The 23,153-nt window shown below is 40.4% G+C and overlaps 1 long non-coding RNA gene across 2 annotated transcripts in view; it reads left to right on the top strand.

The window, feature by feature from the left end:
• Positions 1–15,162, top strand: part of LOC139016365 (uncharacterized) — a 76,834-nt gene extending 61,672 nt beyond the window's left edge. The window contains exons 4-5 of one of the 2 annotated variants that reach the window (XR_011472661.1): positions 11,943–12,193; positions 12,365–15,162. This is a non-coding gene — a long non-coding RNA (uncharacterized lncRNA). Of the gene's footprint in view, positions 1–6,983; positions 7,097–8,279; positions 9,369–11,942; positions 12,194–12,364 lie in introns of those variants that run through there. The other variant, XR_011472660.1, reaches the window with a different exon arrangement.
• Positions 15,163–23,153: the final 7,991 nt, after the last annotated feature.

The raw sequence follows: 23,153 nt of genomic DNA on the forward strand, positions 1-23,153 counted from the left end.
CACAGGGGGAGATCTGCTCAGCCACAAGCCAGGCTGATGGCTGCCAGTACAGCAGCGGTGGTGAAAGCCTCTCCCGCCTCCTCAGCAGCACTAAGGATGTCTGACTGCAGCTTAGGCCTGCTCCCCGCTGGCAAGTGGACATCCCCTGAGGGCTGCTGGGCTGCCAGAGGGATGTATGACTGCCAGCTTGGGCCCGTTCCCCCAGGGAGCGGGCCTAAGCCAACAGGTGGACATCCTCCGAGGGGTCCCAGACTGCAAGAGGGCATAGGCTGGGCTGAGGGACCCCCCCTGAGTGCACAAATTTTTGTGCACCGGGCCTCTAGTTTTGATAATAAATACCTCATGAAACTACATATGGGGTTATTGGGAACCTTAAAGGAAATAGTGTACAGAATTACATGTGCCTGGCCCATAGTAAGCATTCAATAAATATTAGCAGCTCACGCTCCTGTGCTAAGTCATGGATCACAAAAACTTGATAAAAAAAGAAACCACCTCCGTGCAAACTCTCAATGTACTTTTCCAACACTGTTGCCCAATATTGTTCTTCATAAAGCTCAGTTCTACAAATTAGACTCTTCTCCATCTTCCATACATCTCTAACAGTCCACCTCATGTTCTTTCTTTGTCCCAAATGACTTTCCTGAAACATCCAAATTCTTCAGCCTAAATAAAACTTCTTACAAAAGTTTCTCTCTAGCACTTCAATGACAAATACTCCCTCCTTCCCTTGTATTCTGTATTCTAACATTAAAATGTATAACTCTGTGCTGGCACTTATTACCTATTTCTGAAGAAGGGTTATTTATATCTGTTTCCTTATTAAATACACTCACCATTAACAGCAAGTTTCCAGATTCATCTTACTATCCTCAGAGCACCTTGCACCGCCACTGGCACCTAATATCCCTTCCTCCACTCATTCGTTCACAAACATTTAGGGAATGACAAAAACAGTCCAATTTAATTACTGCACAATCATTGAGTGAATGGATTCAAGATACAGCAGTTAATTGAGCGAGGATAACAGGGACGTTTTCTCTTGGCTTGCCAGCAGTATCTCTCCCCAGCCTTCTCTGAATTTCTAGAACATACAGGATCCTGGATGTATGCTGTTCCCGAGATGCGCTTGAGGGAGTAGCATGTGTTATTCATTACATCACATATAACCTTTTCAAGTTTACAATCAATCTTGCTCAGAAGGCTGGTGTCATTTAAAAAGTACAGCCGTGTGCCGGAAGGAGAGACAATCCGAGCTAGCTACAGCCTGTGAATTCAAACACCCTATTTAAAGGTCCAAACATGAAGAAGGAGGATGTACTGAACACATCATTTTCCCTCCCAGTGATTGAAAAGGGATGGGACATTGAAGCTTTGTTGGGTTTCAATGCATTGATTTTCTCGCTACCTATTTTTCCTCAGGTTTGTCAGGTACTTAAAGAGTCTATTTCCAGTTGCCTGCAGACTCCTTTTCTCCTGCTTCTTAAAATTATTTGTGAATAAATCACCCACATTGTCTCCCAGGCTCTAATGATTCTCTTCCTGCGGAACCTGGTTGGTTGGTGTGTTTTACTTCTTTACTTTGTTCTCGTTCTCACGTCTTTATTTGCCAATCCACTGCTTGCTTTTGGCATCCCCATCAATTTTTCTGTTTCTCAATTCTCTGAACAGACTCATATTTGTTCACCTCTCTGTCTATTCATTCTGTACTCAGCTGCTGAACACCTTCCAGAGTCAGATAGTGCTCTGGTCAGAAATGGGGTCCCTATGCCAAGGGAGATTGCCATCTAAAGTGCAGATGGGAGCCTGGGGAACATAAGGTCACAGGACATACTGAGCAAGCACAGAACACCACTGGGCATATCACCATGTAGTCTTCTCCACCAAAGGCTAGAGACGTCCCTTAATTATGGAGTAGAATCGATAGCTGAGGATTCTTGGTAGGAATTAATATTAAACTGGGATTTTTCAGTCCACAGTGGGTAAAAAGAGGAATTCCAGGTATACCAAGCAGAATAGTAAACACTGTGGGTGTTGGTTGCAAAGGGGCCTGGTTGAGGGCAGTATTTCTCAGTGCTGTCATGGACCAGCTGCATCAGGGTCATCTGGAATGTTTTAAAAATCACAGATATGTGAACCTTACCTCCAAATCTATTGAACTGGACTCTCTGAAAGCAGGTAAAACCTGTTGCCGGAACCGGTTTGGCTCAGTGGATGGAGCGTCGGCCTGCGGACTGAAGGGTCCCAGGTTCGATTCCGGTCAAGGGCATGTACCTTGGTTGCGGGCACATCCCTGGCGGGAGGTGTGCAGGAGGCAGCTGATCAATGTTTCTCTCTCATCAATGTTTCTAACTCTCTATCTCTCTCCCTTCCTCTCTGTAAAAAAATCAATAAAATATATTTTTAAAAAAACACACACCAAAAAAACCCTGTCTTTAACAAACACCTTAGATTATTTACAGGCATGGCAAAGTTGAAAAGCATTTTACTGAGACAAAGGAGCATGGGTGGGTAAATGGTATAACGACTTAACGGACATAAAGTAAGAGGGGTTTGTAAGTAAAAGGGGGCAGCTGGGCATGCCCCAACCATTATTAACCTTATTTCATATCATATCTGGATTCCATTTGAGAAGTAGATGTTAAAATTTTGGTGGGCCTTCTAGGTCCAGGCAATGCGTTAGGTATGCTGAATGAAATCAAATTTGTTTGCTCAAATCAATTAATCCATCATCTACGTTTCTGGGCTTCTATGCTTTAGGATACTGAGTGCCGTTAGAGAAAACTATAGGACCACACAGATCTACCACTACCAGTACGTGGTGTTCCCCTCATTTAAACCCTCTATGCCAGTGGTTCTCAACCTTCTGGCCCTTTAAATACATTTCCTCATGTTGTGACCCAACCATAAAATTATTTTCGTTGCTACTTCATAACTGTAATGTTGCTACTGTTATGAATTGTAATGTAAATATCTGATATGCAGGATGGTCTTAGGCAACCCCTGTGAAAGGGTTGTTCGACTGCCAAAGGGGTCGTGATCCACAGGTTGAACGTGCTGCCTGAACATTTTATAGTTTCCTAGCCTCTTTCATTATTTACCACAGCTATTACAAACTTTTTCCATTCTCCTCAAATATCCTACTGTACTGCCTCTACCTATTTTTTTTTTTTTTTACTTACTAGATAACCAGTTTATTATGAAAGGCTATAACTCAGTAATTACCAGATGGAAGAAATGTACAGGCAAGGTATGTGGGAAAGGGTGTGGAGCCAGCCACTCTCCCCAAATCTCCATGTGTTCACCGACTCCAAGGCTCGGTCATAAGTCCTAGCAGACAAATTCAAATACTACCGCACTGAGAGCGGGAGACGTGTAAGAAAGGACTCCTCGACTTCTTTCCACCCTCCCTACGAAATAACTGGCTCTGCACCCGGTCTCATTACCCACCCCACCTCCTGCTGAGAGTGAATCCTTCCAACCTGAGATCTCAGGCAGCAGCAGCAGCAGCAGCACCCCATAACTTGTTAGAAAAGAACCTCAAACCTCACCCAAATGACTGAGTCAGAATTTGCATCTTAACGAGATGATTCAAGTTTGAGAAACTCAGCTCAAAAGAGTGAGCACCCCTCATCCCTCCCTGCCTCTTTAGGTGCCTGGCTTCATCAGATTTCCTTGTGTCTTCTCCACCTACAAGTCCACTCTTTGTTGGGCTCTCTCAACAGCATTTAAACATGTTTTAGACTCTCCCTTTCTAAATTAACGAACAAACCGTGTTTTAAAACTGTGCTGCTTTCTCCATCTTAATGTCTCCCACGTTCATTCATTCCTCTCCATCGTCACTGCCATTTTCTGGTTGAGGCTAGCATTTTTTCTTGCCTATACTGGCTTCTCTATAGAGTCTTGCTCCCTTCCAATCTTTTCTTTGCACAGCAGCTAGAGTGAACATTTTAAAACACACATCTCGTCATGACACTTATTTACTTAGAACCCTTCAGGACCCCCCTTTGCTTTAGGATGGAGGCCAAATGCCTTTGCCAGGCCCACCAGACCCTTCATGATATAACCCTGCCTTACCTCTCTAAACTCATGGCTCATTATTCCTCTCCACCCCATGCTACTGGGTAGGTATAGGAAATTGTTGGTAGTTTCCCAAATTCATATTCTTACTTGCACCCACTTCCGGTTGTACTGAAATGTTCTGCTTTCTTTTCCGGTTGACCAAATAGTTCTTAAACTTCCCTGCGTGCAGGGAACTGTCTTGGTCACCATTTGCACACATTAGCTTTTACACAATGTCTAGGATATAGTTGGTGCCACAACAAATACTATTGCCTACCTCCTGTGTCCCAAATGTCATGGAGCACACATGATAGTGGACTCAGTATTTACAGAATGAAAATCGATTCTTAATTATTTCATATATGGGCTTATAGAGTTTTACTAATTTACCAGATATCACAGGGGGGAAAAACATGTTTCCAAAGCTATTCTTGAGCTATGCTGGCTCCAAAGCTCATTTTGTTCCCATACTAACATATACAACTTCTACTCAAAGATGCTTTGTGAAAAGACAATAATAAGATGGCAATGAAAGAACTCCTCTAATACTTTGAAATGTTTTCTAGGTTATCACGGATTTCCTGGCTTTTCTAAGTCATCTGTGGCTTATAACTAACTTTAAAATAGCAGCCTGAGGTTGTGTTTATATAAAAGCAAAACAATTGGTCAATTAAACCATCTTAGTAGAAAGAAATAAACAATTCAATTTCTTGGAGGGACACCAGTTTTCTTTTTAAATAGTTAGTTGGCATCAAGGAGGGCATAGTCTTACACTCCAGAATGTCATTTCCTCTTTCCATTTGGACTTGAAATGTCAAAGTGTGGCTTTTCTTGTGCTTTGCTTACTCAAATCACACAAAAGATTAACTATAGTTCACAAGGACAGACACTTATAGAAGCCAGGTAAGTAAAGCAAATGAAGGGAGATGGTTTTATATAATAAATACAATGGCATACACATGATGATAGGTGTATATTGTGGTGATTTTGAAGAAAAATACAAGGCTATGGGAGGTAGAGGGAAGAGATGAGTGGAGAAATGGTTGAGCAAAAAGGAGAAAAGAAAGATTCTATTCTGGGAAAGTGAGCAGAGGAAGTAGAAGAGTTTTGGTAGAGACTGCTTCTGCTGGCTTCAGGATAAGAAGAAAACCCTCCTGCGGTGGCACGAGACTACAGCAACGGTCTTTAACTGAAGTCTGGGGTTGAGGATGTTAACTCTGGGAGGAGTTTTCTCTACAGGGTGAGGAGAAGCAAAGGAATGGGTAGAAAAATTGACTTCTATCTAGAGCCAGTTATGTGAGGAGCTCGTTAACACCTCCATACAAGCCGCTTAGCCCAGAGTCACACGTTTGATAGTGACCAGTCAACAACAGCCCCAGGACCAGGGGGTCATCACTGTCCCCCAGCACAGGGGCTGAGGGATAGACCGAACCTAGACTAGATGCTTCCCAGATATTTCTTTTACCTACAAGCAAGGCCCCAGAAATCTAAAAGGTGAAATTAAGTATCTACATGGTCTTATTAAAAACAAACAGAGAAACAAAAAAACATTTCTTTTTTTCTTTAAAACTTCATGGTATTGGGTTTTTCTGGTGCTTTCGCTGGAAAAAGTCCTAACTTTTTCACTTCTTCTAAATTTATAAAAAGCTGTTCAACCTTACTCAAAACAAGTGATACCATTTTTTAAATCTATCAGATTAAAAATTAAAACATTCAACAAGCTGTGAGGGTCAGGCACCCTCATACACTGCTGATGAGATATGGTAGTAGCAATGTTGATGAAAGGCAAAATAAAGTTAAAATAAACTGTAAACTTTTATCCCAGCAAACCCACTTCCAGAAATTTATTCTACAAGTGTACTCACACTTGTGAAAAACAAAACATGCATAAGGTTGTTCATGGCAGTATTGTTTGTAACAATAACAGATAGGAATCAATCTCTTGAGAGATATGAATAAGCCCATCAAGAGGTTAAATGAAGTATGGTACATCCATATGGTGGAATATTATAAAGACGTTAGAAAAAAGATTCAAGAATGTTTATTTTGATGTGTAATATTCTAAGATAACTTGTTTTATGAACCGATTCATTTTATGCTGTCATTTGTATAAAAAAGAATATATATTCTTATATACGTAAGTCTCTGAAAAGATATGCAAGAAACTAATGAGTCATTACATATTTGGGAAGCAGACATGGGGACTTAGCAGATGAGGAACAAGGTTGGAAGGGAGAATTTTTGTTTCATTGAATATTCCTTTTTTCTTTTGGAGTCCTATAACTATATTACTTATTCAAAAAAATAGTAAATTATTTTTAAAGAAAATAATAGAGTTCTAACTAATTCATTAAACTAAGCGTATGTGCAGGGATCCTGGCACTGAAGACATATGTTGGCTTATCAGGCTTCTTCCACCTTCTAGAATTTCTGGTCTGTTGCGGTTCTGAAAGATCAGGGCTGCAGTGCTCAGAAGATAGTCTATGCTTAAGGTGGCCCCTACAGGACGAATGGAGAACTTCTTGTTACTTTGTTCCTTTTTAGTGCAGGAGAGGTTCGAAGTTGGTTGGGAATTGTGACCTTGGATTTCTCTGTGGCTAGACATAAACGTTTTGATAATTACTGACATAAGCACTGCAGACAGCCATTTTATATAGAGAGGAGGCTGGGATGGCCGAGTGCTGAAGAAGGAAATACATGTGCTTGAATCCTGACGCTCTCCCTGTCATCCCTTTACGACTTTAAGGCATAGGTCCCTAACTTCTTCCAGCCCTGGTTTCCTCACTTAAAAAATGTGGATACTACTGCCATCCTTGTGAATGTGCTGCTCACTAAAGGTTTCTTTAAAAACCCAGAGCTACAACAGGTCAGTGGTGTTAAACCCTTAAGGTAATCCCAGGTCCCCAAATTCACTCCAACAGGAAGTGAGCTACTAAGGACCCCCACCCAACAAAGAGCACCTCAAACAAAGAAAATGTTTCCGGAGAAAAGAAGAATGGCCAGATTATATCACCAAGCAACTCTGGGACACAATGTGGGTGATGTTCTATTTACCACTGTGTGTTTCCCGTTTTCTATGTTTTCAGTGGAGTTTTTATTACAGTTCTATTGTCCTTTCTCTGTGAGTAGTTTGTGTATTGATTAAGGGTGATTACTATTTTGATTTACTATAAATTGCTACAATACTTTGAATATTTACTTGGAAAAAGTTCAGAACTTTTTTGCTAATGTTGGAGCTGTGAGGTTATGACCCTGAAACTGCCTATCTAAGATAGAGAAATGCTGAGTGTTGGGGAGATTGGGCCGGGGGTGGGGGGGTGGGGGAGAGAGAGAGAGAGAGAGAGAGAGAGAGAGAGAGAGAAGAGAGGAGAGAGATATTTTGAAATGCGAGAACACTCATGTCCAGCTATGTGAATAATAAATTTCTTCTTTTTACTTCAGCCACTGAGTTGGATTTTGTAACCTTTGCAACTGAAAAAAAAAACACAAAAAACCTTAACTAGCTACACTAGGTCTTCATTCGATGAAAAGATACTTAACCTAAAATATCTCTCACACTGACATATCAGTTTTCAACTGTCAGATGTCTTAATAACTCACTATATGGAACAACTCATGGAGAAGTAGGAATTATCATATTTTGTTAGTCACAGTGCTAAAACGATACAATCCATGTGGTAGGTATCAAAATTGCAAATGAATTTACCTTTAGCTTAACAATTTTGCTTCTAAGATTTATTCCACAGTTAAACTTGTACACGTAAAATGAAGAAACATTTATTCATGACAGCATTGTTTGCAACAGTAAAACATTGCTGTAAATGGCCATCAATAAGGGTCTGGATAAATGAAAAATATGGCTCATCACAGAGGAGAATGTGTGAAGCTGTAAAAAAGAAGGAACAATTTCTATTTGTGCTAATATGGACATATCTCCAAGACAATGCTGTTAAGAGAAACAATTTTAAGTGCAGATATTTGTGTAAAATATTTGTATAAAAATCGGGGGGAGAACGAAAATATCTTTTCATATTCGTTTGTATGTATATGACTACCTCAGGAAAGATAGGCAATAAACTGAGAGAAATAGTTATTCGCTGGGTAGGGACACTGGAATATGTGATTTAGGAAAATAGATTGGGAGGGAGATATTTTTTACTGTATATCTTTTTACTTTATTGTATTAAATTTTTTGGAACGATATAAACTCTTTACAGATATTTTCAATGTATACTTTCTGAAGGACAATACCATTACAACACAGTGAAGTTCCAGAATTCTGAGTTGTACGTGGGATGCCGGCGTTGAAATGTCAGCCGCATACGCTGCACAGACAGGATTTCTACCATCTTCTAGAATCTCAGCTCCAGGGAGCTGTGTGGCCCAGATAAAAAAGAGAGAGCCCAGGGCAGTGGCGCCACCTGGAGGACACACAGAGAACTTTCCGTTTGTTCTCTTTTTCTTTTAATGTTTGTTTTTCTGCAGTAAGGCTTGAATAAGAGTGGTGCTTGGTTTTCCAGTGGAGTGCCTGAAAAGAAGCATTTTGCTAATTAATCACTGTAGATTTACTGTCAGATATCCCTGGATACAAATACTGTCCCTTTCAATTACTGTCTGTAGCTTTAGGCAAAAGCACTTATATGTTTTAAAAGCCAGGGTGTCGGCCAGTCGGCCTGGTGGTCAAATCCCTCTAGTGTTAACTACAACAATTAAGGCTTGGCTAGAACAAGACTGCGCACAGAGACCACAAGGGGGTGCACCAAGAAAGCATAAAAGATGCGGAGACAAAAAAACATGACAGAAATGGAGGATATGGAGCTAAGAATCGCAATTTTGAGGGCTTGCCATAAATTTGTGCAGAGCCTCACGAAAACTAATGAGACCCTCGATGCTACGATAAAGAAATTAGAAAGTAAGCATACACGGACTGAAATAAAGAATATTATACCCAATAGCAGACCAGAGGAGCACAAGAATCAAGTCAAAGATTCGACAAAAAACACCCAATTGGAAAAGCAAAATGAAAAAAGAATCCGAAAGTGTGAAGATAGTGTAAGGAGCCTCTGGGACAGCTTTAAGCGGACTAATATCAGAGTCATTGGAGTGCCAGAAGATGAGAGACAGCAAGATATTGAAAACCTATTTCAAGAAATAATGGCAGAAAACTTCCCCCACCTGGAGAAAGAAATGGACTTACAGGTCCAAGAAGCGCAGAGAACCCCAAACAAAAGGAATCCAAAGAGGACCACACCAAGACACATCATCATTAAAATGCCAAGAGCAAAAGACAAAGAGAAAATCTTAAAAGCAGCAAGAGAAAGAGGCTCAATTACCTACAAGGGAATACCCATACGACTGTCAGCTGATTTCTCAACAGAAACTTTGCAGGCCAGAAGGGAATGGCAAGAAATATTCAAAGTGCTGAATACCAAGAACCTACAACCAAGATTACTTTATCCAGCAAAGCTATCATTCAGAATTGAAGGTCAGATAAAGAGCTTCACAGATAAGGAAAAACTAAAGGAGTTCATCACCGCCAAACCAGTATTATATGAAATGCTGAAAGGTATCCTTTAAGAAGAGGAAGAAGAAGAAAAAGGTAAAGATACAAATTATGAACAACAAATATGCATCTATCAACAAATGAATCTAAGAATCAAGTGAATAAATAACCTGATGTACAGAATGAACTGGTGACTATAATGAATCAGGGACATAGAAAGGGAATGGACTGACTATTCTTGGGGGAAAAGGGGTGTGGGAGATGTGGGAAGTGACTGGACAAAAATCATGCACCTATGGATGAACTTAGTGGGTGGGGAGTGAGGGTGGAGGGTGGGGTGGGAGCTGGAAGGAGGGGAGTTATGGGGGGAAAAAAGAGGAACAAATGTAATAATCTGAACAATAAAGATTTAAAAAAAATAAAAAATAAAAAAATAAAAGCCAGGGTGTCTTCACTTATAAAAGGTGAAAAATAATAATACCTACCTATCATGTTGGTACCTCCTAATATTTTAAGTGAATTGTGTCGCCTAAAAAATACCAGTGCTGACCTTCAAAGTGACCTATGTTTGCTCAATGCCTAAGGCAACCCCAGACCTCTGAGCCTGCCTCAATAAGAAGCGAGAGATTAAATAAATGCGGCCCACAGAGGGGCAGGGAGGGTGCCCACCTGGGGCTGGGAGTCTGGCGCAGGTGAAGGGAGCCAGGAGAGAGGAAGAGAGACTGAGTGCTAGTGAGAGAGAGAAAGAGAAAGCCAGCAGGGCTTGAGGGTACCCCGGCCGGAAGCTCTGAATTTACCCCTGACTTTTCAGTTGTAAAGACTATAAATATATTTTTCTAAAAGCCAGATTGAGAGGTGTCTTTTTCTTGTTGTTGTGATTTTTTTTCTTGTAATTGAAAGACCCCTAACCATTTCCAATGCCTCATATAAAAGTTACTCAACCTCACTCATAATAAAATGAATTTAAAACGAGATAACGTTGCTCAGTTGGTGTGGCTCAGTGGTTGAGTGTCAACCCATGAACCGTTCGTTCGATTCCTGGTCAGGGCACATGCCCAGGTTGCTGGTTCAATTCCCAGTAGGGAACGTGCAGGAGGCAGCTGATCAGTGATTTTCTCTCATCACTGATGTTTCCATCTTCCTCTCCTTCTCCCTTTCTCCCTCTGAAATCAATTAAAACACACACACACATACACACACACACACATAAACACACACACACACACACACACACACAAAACCCCCGAGATAGCTTATTATATTGACAAAAAAAGAAAATTAACATTGATCAGACACTAAGCTGTGGGGGAAACATTTGATTTCACTGGTGAGAGTGAGAGATTAGCAATCCCTAAAGAAGGCAAAGGAGACATATTTATTAAATTGCAAATTCATGCAGCCTTTGACCCAGCAATTACGCTTCTGTGTATTTTGTCCCATAGATATATATCCACACATGCGAAGTGAGGCATTGTTTGGAAGTGCAAACAATAGGAATCAACCTAAATGTTTTATCACAAGAGAATCGGTTTTCATTCACACCGTGGGGGATTCTAAATCCCCTAAAACAAGTAAGTTTTCTTAGGAACTGAAAATGGAAAGCTCTGTAGAAAGAGAACCCAAATAAAGGAACAGAGAAGTGCAAATAGCATTCACTGGCATTAAAACTGATGGGGGAAGGAATCTATGTTCATATTTAGTTGCAACTGTATTAAAATCTCTGGAAGAATAGATAAGAAAATGAAAGACCATCATATAGGTTACATAGAGGAAATTGGTGGATAAGGGACAGGGATGGAAGGAGATTTTTTCAAATAAGATTTTTTTGGGTACATTTTAATTTTTGAACCTTTTATCTGTATAACCTATTCAAAATTGTAATAAATACAGTGGTCGGGAGAAAAGAGTCCTAACATAAGGTGAAGCGATGGAACTCGAAATCCATCAGGAGGGCTCGTTAGACTAAATTTTACGCAGACTGGACGCCATCTTCTAGAAATCCTGTTCTTTTCCAGCCTTGAGAATCGGCTGCGGAGATGGAAATAGCCTGTGGTTACAGCGGCACCTATAGGACAAACAGAATATTTCACTTTGTTTTTTTGAGCTTGCGGAGGAGCAGGGAATCAGGAGTTAGTTAGCATGGCATGGGTGAAGAACGGTTATTTTTCCCATCAGAGTTGCTAGTTTTTGCAAACATAATTTTTCATATAAGCATACTGGAAGCTTAGACCTTAGAGCTAAACACCCTGATTAATAGCGGCTTTGACACTCACTCATTGTTATTCCCCAGCTGTGTGGCCTTAGCTAAAGGAACTTAACATTTCTGAGCCATAACGTCTACTTCTGTAAAATGTGAAATATGTTATCTATGTTGCAGATTAATGCTTCACAGCATTTCAAGAGACTTATCTTGCCAGAGAAACCCCATGTCTGACAAACAACAGCCTGTGATCATCCAACCCTTAAAGCAATTCTAAACACTTTAAGTCTATCCCAATCGGACGGACGAGAGCTGCTGAAGAGATATAACCCATAGAAGGAGCCTCCTCCTCCATAGCTTACAGCTCCTGGGGCCATGGAAAGACAGGACAAAGGAGATCCTTCCAGAGAACAAACCGGACCGGCCAGGTTGGCTGAGGAGCTCACATTACCTCCAGGGCAGGGACACCTTGCTCTTCCGGTCCTACCAAAGACCACTTTATGGGGTCATGGACCAAAGACCACTTTATGCTGTTTTCCCTTTTCCTTCTTACCCAATGGAAGTGTTGTCATTATCCTGTCCTTTCTCTGTCCCTTCAGGTGCGTGTTATAGTTATACTGGAACCATAGGTTGTCGGGCCACGAGGAACCACATCAGAACCTGACCAAGAAGACTGCGCATCACTCAGAGATCTTGAACTTGGAGAAATAACTAGATGAGTCACTCTGTAGTCACCCTGTGGGGAAGGGGTGATTTTTACAGCATGTCATTATAGCTTCGTTACAGTTATGATCTGGGTTTTTTTAAGGGACATGTAAGAGGAGAAGGGTACGTGTGTGGATGTTGAGCTAGCAAATGGGTGCATTCATTATGGCACAGTCTGCTGCTCACCAGCCAGTGCTGATCCATCCTTCTTCATAGTAGAATCCCCTCTCACCCAGTCCATCTGGTTTGGGGGATTTCAACTCTATCACATGACTCAGGCCTGACCAATCAGAGCACTGCCTCCCCTGTCCAATGCAGTTCAGTGAGAACTGGGGTGATCGAAGACTGTCTGAGGATAAAGTCAAGAAAGAAAGAAGTTGAAGCAAGAGAAGGAGAGGGAGCAAGCAAGGGAGCAAGATAGAGAAAGAGAAAAAGAATGAGCGAGGGGAAAACCACAGGCCTTGGGGACATTTAAGCCTTTAGATGTAAGGCCCATTGGAAATTCTACTTCTGCCTCCAAACGTTTTGTCATGGAAACATATACAATATGTCTTCTGGCTGATGCCATGGAGTTGGACTTTCTATCACTTGCATTTAAAATGATTCTAACTCATTCAATTGGCTCTTAAGCCAAAAGATGCTCAAACTCACATAATAAGAAAGATAAACAGTTAAACTGAGATGCCACTACTTTTCACTCTCATTTGAATGGCAAAAATCCAAAACACACTGTGTTGGCCAAGTTGTGGAGAAATAGACAATTTCATACATGGCTGGCAGAACATAAGCTGGTACAAGCCCTGTGGAGGGCAATTTGGAAATGCCTAGAAACATCACAAATGCATGTATCCTCAAATATTTCCAAATATATTCACATGCATAAAATGAACTATATATGACTACTTATTTTAGCAGTGATTTTCATAGCAAAAATTGACTTAGGTATTCATCAGTAAGGAACTGTACTGATAAATTTTGGTTGCTTCCATAAAGTAGGAATACTCTGAAGTTAAAAGAGAGAGAATTACACCTACTCTGATTCAAGACATAGTGCTAGTATATGGAATAATCAAGATGGAGAAAAATGTTATAGTACACTATCATGTAAAATAAAGGAAGGTGGTTTAAAAGTATTTCTTATATATGAATAAAGCATACTCTGAAACTATAAAGAGCCTAATAACATTGGTAAGTTTTGGCATGGACTTAGTGAAATGAACATTTTTTTTCCACTATATTCTTTTTATGCTTTCTGTTTTTGAGCCATATGAATACACTACCTTTCAAAAATTAAATGAATTAAAAATGGAAAATGCCCTAACGAGGACCCAGGAGCTACAGAATGATAAAGGAAGGTTGTGGGTGCTGGCACTGAACTGCATTAGTTACAGGAGCTGGCTTCTTGCATCTTCTAGAACGTCTGGTCTATTGTACCCCTGAGAGATCTGTGCTGAAAAGCTGGAAATAAATATTCTACGGGGAGCATGGCACCTGCAGCACAACATGAGAAGTTTTCTGTGTTTTTTTTTTCATTATTTTTTTCTGACTGACATGTAGGAAGGGCAGTGAGCATGAATTTCCCTCTAGAATTGCTAGATATGAAAGTTTTGCTAGTAATAATAAAGATATTGCAAACAAAACCTTTTTTATATAAGGTACATAGAGAGGTAGAGGTAGAGTTACAAATATTGGTGTTGTCACTGCCCAGCTGTATGTCTTTAGGCAATGTCACTTAACGTTGAGCTATAGATTCTACATTTAAGAAATGAAGACAATAATACCTTCAGGCTTGTTGCCTCCTGAACAGTTTTAGGGACATTCACTGCCTGGGAAACCTGAAACCCAACAAGCAGTAGCCTGCAACAGTTCAGTCTCTGAGGCCATTCCAGGGCCCCACTAGTCCTTCAGGAAATGAGGTGCGAAACAGAGGCAGCCCAAAGAAGGGGCACCCTTGCCAAAAATCCCCAAAAGGGGCCATGGAAGATAAAGGAAGACAGAGAACCTTCAAGGGTGGCCACATTGAATGACTAATGAGCTCACATCACCCAGGCTGGGGACTTAGTAAGTGTTTGAGGCCAGAGACCACTGTGGGTTGTTTCCTGTCCTCCTATTTTCCAAGTGGAAGCTTTTATTTCAGTTGCCATTACCCCTCTCCATAAGTGTAGAAAGGGAGTGCGGTTTTTATTTAAACATAGTTTGTTGTACTATGAGAAGCCATATTAGGACCCAACCAGGACAATTCTGGATTGGAGCAATAACTAGTGTATTTATGAGTTTGGGTTTTTGCTTTTTTTTTCATCTGGGCTGTGTGGATAAGCAGTTTTTATTGTGAGTAGTACAGCTGTATTATATGGATATGGTCATCTTTGAAGATACATGCATGGGTAGAGGGTATGGTGTCCTATGACTCATATCTGGGCAAATGGAGCAGCACATTCCCCTGTGTGCAGTGATGGTTCAAGGGCAGGTACATGATTCAACTGGTCACCGAGAGTCAGGCCTTGGTCTTTGCACTGAACTTGCAGCTGTAAGGATGAAAGTCTGGAGCTGCCTGGGGCCCCTATAAGAGGGGAAATGGTGAGAACGGAGCCAAAAGATGGGGAAAGGAGAGAGAGAAGAGCTGGACTTGGGCTTGATGACACCTTTGGAGTCCTTGTATCAAGGTGTGTCTCTATGTGACTGACCTTTCTTCTATGTGACTGTTATTTTTTTCTCTGTTGCTAAAACCAGATTGAGTTTTCTACCACTTGTATGTAATGACTTCTTACTATACGGAAAGATGTTATACCCCCTCATAAAAAAAGACATGCATGATAAAACTACACAGAGATAACACTTTTCACCTACCATATTGACAAAAATCCCAATGTTTGATAGAAAATGGTTGGACAAGCTATGGGGTAAGGGCATTCAAACACAGGACTGGATGGAATGTAAATTGCTGTGATCCCTCATGGGGGAAGCTTAGAAATTCTATGAAAAATTATAAATGCATCTATCCTTTGACCCAGAAAGTCCACATCTATGAATTTTATATATATACTCTTGTACCAGAGAAAGACCAATGTTCTGGTTATTCTCTATTTCTCCACCCCATTTCAATTTTCAGTCCTTTTGTGCCATGCTGTGTTGTCCAGGAAGCTGACCTTTATCTAGGGCAGGGGTGGGCAAACTTTTTGACTCGAGGGCCACAATGGGTTCTTAAACTGGACCGGAGGGCCGGAACAAAAGCATGGATGGAGTGTTTGTGTGAACTAATATAAATTCAAAGTAAACATCATTACATAAAAGGGTACGGTCTTTTTTTCTTTTTTTAGTTTTATTCATTTCAAACGGGCCGGATCTGGCCCGTGGGCCGTAGTTTGCCCACGGCTGATCTAGTGTATCACACAGGTTCCTCTACCCTCTGCTTCTTTTTAGGTTGGGTTAACTGAAGGATGCAACACAGCTGGAGATTGAAAAGGGAAGGAAAAGAGAGGTCAAGAGATTTATTCCACTGACTCCTGCTTTGACAGGAGTGATTCTAGAAGAGGGTTTATTTCTCTACCACCACAGTGTCTCTACCACCACAATGTCTCTACCACCAATGTCAATTGACTTTTTCAAGGGCTATAGCCATCACCAGATTTTAATGACACCAATTCTTCCCCATGTGCAAGCAGGCCAAATGCTGGTAACAGATTTCTGCTGCAGCTAATTCCTGGGTGTTTACCATCCCTTTTCAATTCCCTTGGCCTTACCCATCTGTGATGGTTAATTTTATGTTTTAACGTGTCTGCGCCACAGGGTGCCCAGAAATTTGGTCAAACTTGATTCTGGGTGTTTCTGTGAAGGTGTTTTTGGATGAAATTAACATTTAATCAGTAGACCGAGTAAAGCAGATTGCCCTCTATAATGTGGGTGAACCTGAGCAGAGCGGAAGGCCTGAGCAGAACGAAAGGCTGACCCTCAACCGCAGGTAAGAGAGGTTCTCCTGCCGAAGGTTTTCAAATTGAAGATCACCTCTTCTTGGTTCTACAGCAGCTTCTGACCTTCAAACTCGAGCTGGAACATTGGGTCTGCAGATTTACCAGCCTTTATATCATGTGAGCCAACTTCTTATTACATATACATATAGTTTTGTTTTTCTGGAGGACCATAACTAATACATTATCCCTCTTAAAACATTTGTTTTCCATGGGGACCCTGGTATTGGTATAAAAAAATGGCCCAAGGAAGCAAACCCTCAAACTGGGATTCTGGGATTCCATTGCCCACGTCTTTGATGAACTCACCGATACCCTCTGCCAGGGAAAGTAGGACACTAGTTATCTATGATATGTAGCAATATCGTGATTACTCAAGTTATCACTGGTGTAGGATGCAGTATAAGTGGATGGCAAGACATGATCTAACGAATATGACTCTTAATTGCACTGGCCAAAATGATTACAACTGTGGCCGGGCTCCTCCTGACTGCCTTGGAGAACTTACAAAAAGAGAGGGGTGGGGATGTAAAGACTTGAACTATCAACTTAGTCTAATTCACCTGGGCTTCTAGTATACAGAACTGTGAAATAGTGACTAGGCAATGTTTAAACAACTAAGTTTGCCATAACTTGTTATGGCAGCAATAGAAAACTATGCAAATTGTTGTTGTTATCATTAGTAGTAAATAATAACAAACAATGCAATTGGGAACAACCTACATATCCATCAATAAATAATTGCATGTTGGTATGATAGAATACTATGATGTTTTTTTAAAGAAAGTATACAAGCTCTTTATGTGTTGTTATAAGAAGCTCCTGAATATATGTGAAACTAAATACTGGATAGCCGGTATAATATGTTGGCATTTGTGTAATCACTTGGGTTGCGGGTGAATTTCCCGCCAAAATATAAGATGGCGCGTTAAAATGCCTATATCTTTTGAAGTATGGGTTCGATTGAAATGAAATATTTGGTAATACGCAGTTACAATCGGCCCGAGTTTACACGTTTACCGCACTCCACCGCAAATCTATATGAACCGAGTTTAAGACGGCTCCCGAGGAGTACGCGCAATTCACGCGAGCCGACTTAACTCGTTTCCCGCAACCCAAGTGTAATAAAAGTAGGTAGTATTGTGTATTTATATTTGTGAATATATGTGTGTGTATACCATATAGGCATTAAGAGTCTCTGGAATGATATAGGAGGCTAATAACTGTGGTTACTTATTTTAAAGGGTCATAAATAAAAACTGGCAGCTGGGAGCCACAGTGGGAGGTAGATTATTTATTATATACATTTTTATACACTTTCTGTTTTTTGAATCATGTAAGTACTCTCTACTCAAAAACTTAGAAATGCTTTTTTTAAAAGAAAAAATATAATAATAAATATATATATTGGAGCTATAAAACTAAAACACAGGCATGAGTTTACCAAGTTATCCCTGGTGTAGGACACATACATTGACTTCTACTATCTAGAATTTCTGTTCTATAGCAGCTCCAAGAGATCAAAGCTAAAGAGCAAAAAAAGAGATATTCTATGGTTACGGTGGCACCTGCAGGACAAATTGAGAATTTTTGTATATTGGTTTCTGGTGTTATTTTTTAAATGTTGATTTCCCAAGTGGAATTGGTAAGCAGAAAAGTTTTAATAATGACTGATGAAATTGTAACCAACGATATATTTACACAGGTCACACTGGCAGGAAGTACAGAGGGGTGAGGTAAATGTAGGTTGCAGAGCTTCATACCCTTGGCCGCATATTTTCTCCCTGTCACTGTAGGTAAATGAACCTCAGCCTCTCTGAGTTAGTTTCCTCCTGTGCACAAACCTGCCCCTTTGCGGAGTTGGTGTAGTATTAGAGAGAGTGCGTGTAGTGTGTGGCATTTAGAACCTGGTTCACGGTCATTTTTCAATAGCCACGAACCAGTGTACACTCAGTATACACCTTGAGTATAACCACAGTGTCACTGCACTCACAAGGCTAATGGCCCTATAAGACTCACCCTATTTCAACTCAACCCCACCTTGATGCATGTTCAGCTTTTCCCAACTTTCCACAAGCAAGCTCCTCACATCAAGCACCATTTCGCTTTCTTGAATCTCTTAATATCAAACCAGCACAGCCTCATCTCCCCACTGCTCAGGACGCTCATGATGTGGGGCCAATTTTTTAAACTCTTGCTGGCTCTGTTTCATTTTTCAGGAAAAAAAATGTCACAAGTTATGTTTACACATTTTTAAAACATGACACTAACATGTATTTATCCACATCATGACATGACATTTTCTCCTCCGGGACTAAGGAAGCTTGAGCCTGACCTTTCTTCACCTATCAGAAGATAAAGGTTCGTCTGAGTCTCTGTCGACCTTATGTTTTCAGAGTGACGTGCTCCTGCATGTGACATGCTCCTGTAAGACTAAAGCAGAGTAGAATTTGAGGTCAAGAGCTGAAAGAAATTAATTAGTAATTTCAAGCCATGAATAAATTCAAAAGGTTTTGTAACTCAGTAGAAGGAATATTTTCTAGGATAAAAACTAGACAGGCATGGTTTTTTAAAAATAATCCAATAAGCATTAGAAAATAGATATAAACCTAAACTAAAACCCTGCTTCCATAATGTTTAGACCAAGTAGAGAAGGAAAAATGAGACAGTGAAGGATGTGATGACTATGTTTCGAAGCAGAGCAGGATCCAGACAGAATTAGGAAAAAAAACAAGGAAGAAAGAACCTTATGTTTCCAAACAGATGGTGCTGCATATCATAAATATTGTGGTGCAAATAATGACCCAGGGGGTTCTGGGCCGGTCAGATGACACTCTAGTGGGGATTTCAACAATCCAGATGACGGGAATTATAGAGTGACTAGTCACGATTACTAAGAATTCTATGCTGTGGTGGACATAAGATAGGCTCAAGCACAGAGTAATGAACACATAATTTGGCAGATAGATGGGTAATCTATAATATTGATAATTGCAAAATATTGCTAAAGAATTCAGACACCAAGTTGGAGAATTTAGAAACCACATGGCTAACTATGAGTATATAGATACCATGTTCTCTGATACTACTAAAGTTCAAAAAAAAGAGAGGGTTGACATTCAGACAGTCATCACTGAAATGGATATTTACAGGATGGAAAATTAGATGTCCCACCCCAAACAACAGTTTAAGACCTTAAACCAAGGAAAGATCATAGGAAAGCAAAACACTACTGACGGAGCCAGGAGAGAGAGTGTAGACATAATGCCCACATACAAAGCGAATTGTTGTTCAGACAAGTGTAAATGAAATGAAGATTAGAACGCCATGAGCCAGGATCTCACCAGGAAAGAATTACAACGATGAGAGCAACTGAAAGTGCAGGGAGGCTGTAATGATATCCCAGTTGAAATAAACACAGGCAGGACACAGGCGACTGAAAGATATGGAGAGAATTAATTTGCATACCTGAGTGGACTTGAGAGAATTAGGAATAAAAGTCATATCAATAAATCTGTTAGAAAAGAAAAAGAAGACCTACAGTTTATTTTGGACATGAAAATAAATAGATTATACCCATCTTATGGACATGAGGCAGAAAAATAGAACACATAGGGATAAATGGCTGTCGTGTAGTCCTAAACCAAAGAACCTGTCTATTTCAACAAAGACAGAAAAGGAATTGGCTGTCCCCATAAAAAAAAAAGAACAGGGAAAAGCTCAGAACAAGGCTAAAGAAAAAACCTAGAGCCCTAGTCCTGGCCAGGTGGCTCAGTTGGTTGGAACATTATCCTGTACACCAATGGCTGAGGATTGATTCGCTCTCAGGGCATATGTCTAAGTTTCAGGTTTGACCCTTGGTTGGGGCAAATATGGGAAGCAACTCCTCTCTCTCTCTTTCTCTCTCTCTCTCTCTCTCTCTCTCTTATAATCAATAAGCATATCCTCAGGTGAGGATTAAAACAAACAAAAAACCTAGAGCTCTAAACTAGAAACTTGACATTCTTTTTATCTTCCCAGCTCAGGAGATTTGCTCTACCTTATCTATTAAAATATAATTAAATAGAAAAGTTAAGATTATTAGATACAAGATTATAAATATCAGTAATTCCAGGAGAAATGCCCAAGTATGTATAAAGGAAATAGAAAGGAAAGATTTACAATGTTAGGAAGCACCACATCTACAGGAGTCCCGGTAAAATGAGACCTAAGATCAGCTAGCTATGTGCCTTATCAGAATTTATGAAGTATCCTTACTCTGAATGAAATGATGAAGTCTCCAAATATGGAATGAATCACTGGAAGAGACATAATTTAAAAAAATTACAAGACCTTGGTTTGGCTTATTGGATAGATTGTCAGCCTGTGGACTGAAGGGTCCCAGGTTCAATTCCAGTCAAGGGCACATGCCCAGGTTGTGGGCTCGATCCCCAGTGTGGGGCATGCAGGAGGCAACTGATCAATGATTCTCTCTCTTCATTGATATTTCTATCTCTCCCCCTCTCTCTTCCTCTCTGAAATCAATAAAAACATATTTTTAAAAATTTTACAAGATATTGGAGAAAGCAGAATCCATTTATCAGTGTATGTTTCTATTTGAAAGGCAGAATTGGCACCTGGGACATTCCTCACATTGGGTTGTGAAGTATATCTTTATTTCTTTGAGTAAAGTTTATTCTTTTTTAAAAAAAATATGTTTTTTTTTTTAATTTTAGAGAGGAAGGGAGAGGAAAAGGGAGGTAGAAGGGTTGATGAGAAAAAAACATCAACATTGATTGGCTACCCTCTTCTGTCGACCCAGCCTGCAACCCTGGCAAGTGCTCTAACTGGGAAACGAACCATGACCTCCTAGTTCATAGGTCGATGCTCAACAACCAACCACTGAACCACACCGGCCGGGCTAACATTTATTCTTAAAAGATATATAGAGCCTTGGCCTGGTTGCTCACTAGGATACAGCTTTGTCCCGATATGCCAAAGTTCCGGGTTTGATCCCCACTCAGGGCATATACAAGAAACAACAATGAATGCATGAGTAAGTGGAACAACAAATCTCTCTCAAAAAAAAAAAAAAAAAAGGCAAAACAGCCCAGCCAGATCGTGTGTGTGTGTGTGTGTGTGTGTAGTTCTATGAAATTTTATTTCTTGTATACATTTGAAAGGAGTTTTTAGGAATAAAATAAGCAGGTTTAGAAAGGTTTAGGAATTAGGGGGTCCATGGGGAGAACCATGGGGCTGCAAAGCTGGGAGCTGCCCAAAGATATACATTCACAGAATAGTAGAGCTGCAGAAGGTATACATTCACAGAATTAAAAAAAGGGATCCACTCATCCAGAGAGGGAAGAGGAAGGCCAAAGGGAATAGAAAAACAGTAAGAGAGAAGAAGAGGGGAACTTCATGTAAGGCTTGAACTCTGAAGCTGCTATAATGACCAATCAGAGGGGATATTGTTACAGAAGACCGGAGAAAACCAAGCCACTCTTAGAGAAAGGGGAGTTACATTTTATTATTAAATTCTGCGCAGGCCCAGAGAAAAATGTGTCTTTCAAATTCTGGGCCCCTCCAACATGGAGGAAACTCTCTCTATTTATACTTTTTCCAGTCCTTTATCTCCCAAATTTGGAATGAGACTTCCGGGCCTTCTGAGAAAGAAGGCCTGTGTGCTGGGAAGGGGCCATGAGACCATATCTCAAGGCCTGGCCTGGTGCCAGCACTGACAACTCTGTCTGGGGCATAGTTGATGGCCTCTCTGGAATGGGAGTAGTCTTATTTTCCTTATTATTTAATTAAGCAAGAGTTTACAGAAGCCAAAATAGCAGGATTAAAATTTCAAACAGCAGTTTTTATATAAGATGGATGCTTCAATATCAAGACACAAAGAACTGCAGCCTTTATAAACCTAAGAAAGAGGGACTTGGTGGGACTCTCTCCCTGTTCCCACATGGGAGTCTGTGCTTGTTTCTCAATAAATTTCCACCTTTTCCTATACCACCTTTTGTCTGTGGCTTCATTCTTCGAATCCACCTGGACAAGGACCCGGGAGGCCACCTTTGCATCCTGCCCAGGAGACCCCACATGTTCCAGTTCAATTTTTGCGTTTCAGATCATGTAGCTGCCATCACAATCAAGATAGACTGCTAACTGTTTCATTGTCACAAAAGCCATCCCTCATGCTACACTTTTATAATCATACCACCTCATTCACCTAAGTCCTAACCCATGACAACCATTGATCTGTTCTCCATCCCCCAAATTTTGTCATTTCAGCCCAGCTGGTGTGGTGCAGTGGTTGAGCATTGACCTATGAACCAGGAGGTCAGGGCACACACCCGGGTTGTAGGCTCTATCCTCAGTGTGGGGCATGCAGGAGGCAATGATGCACTCTCATCATTGATGTTTTTATCTCTCTCCCTCTCCCTTCCTCTCTGAAATCAATACAAATATATATTTTTAAATTTTGTCATTTCAACATTACATAAATGGAATCATATGGTGGGTAACCTTTGATATTGGCTTTCCCCACTCAGCATAGTTAGTGATATTGAACATCTCTTTTTATCCTTATTTACAACCCTTAATTTCTTTTAGGTTTAGTGTATGTTTTAGTCTTTTACCCTTTTTCTAATTGGGTTGTTAGTGTTTTTACTGTTAAACTTAGAGTGTTTTTCATATCTTTTGAATATAAGTCTTTTTTTTAAATGATCTTTATTGTTGAAAG

Source organism: Myotis yumanensis, unplaced genomic scaffold, assembly GCF_028538775.1.
Source record: "Myotis yumanensis isolate MYYU_CA2020_CCGP unplaced genomic scaffold, mMyoYum1.0.hap1 SCAF_9, whole genome shotgun sequence".
Classification (NCBI taxonomy): Eukaryota; Metazoa; Chordata; class Mammalia; order Chiroptera; family Vespertilionidae; genus Myotis; species Myotis yumanensis.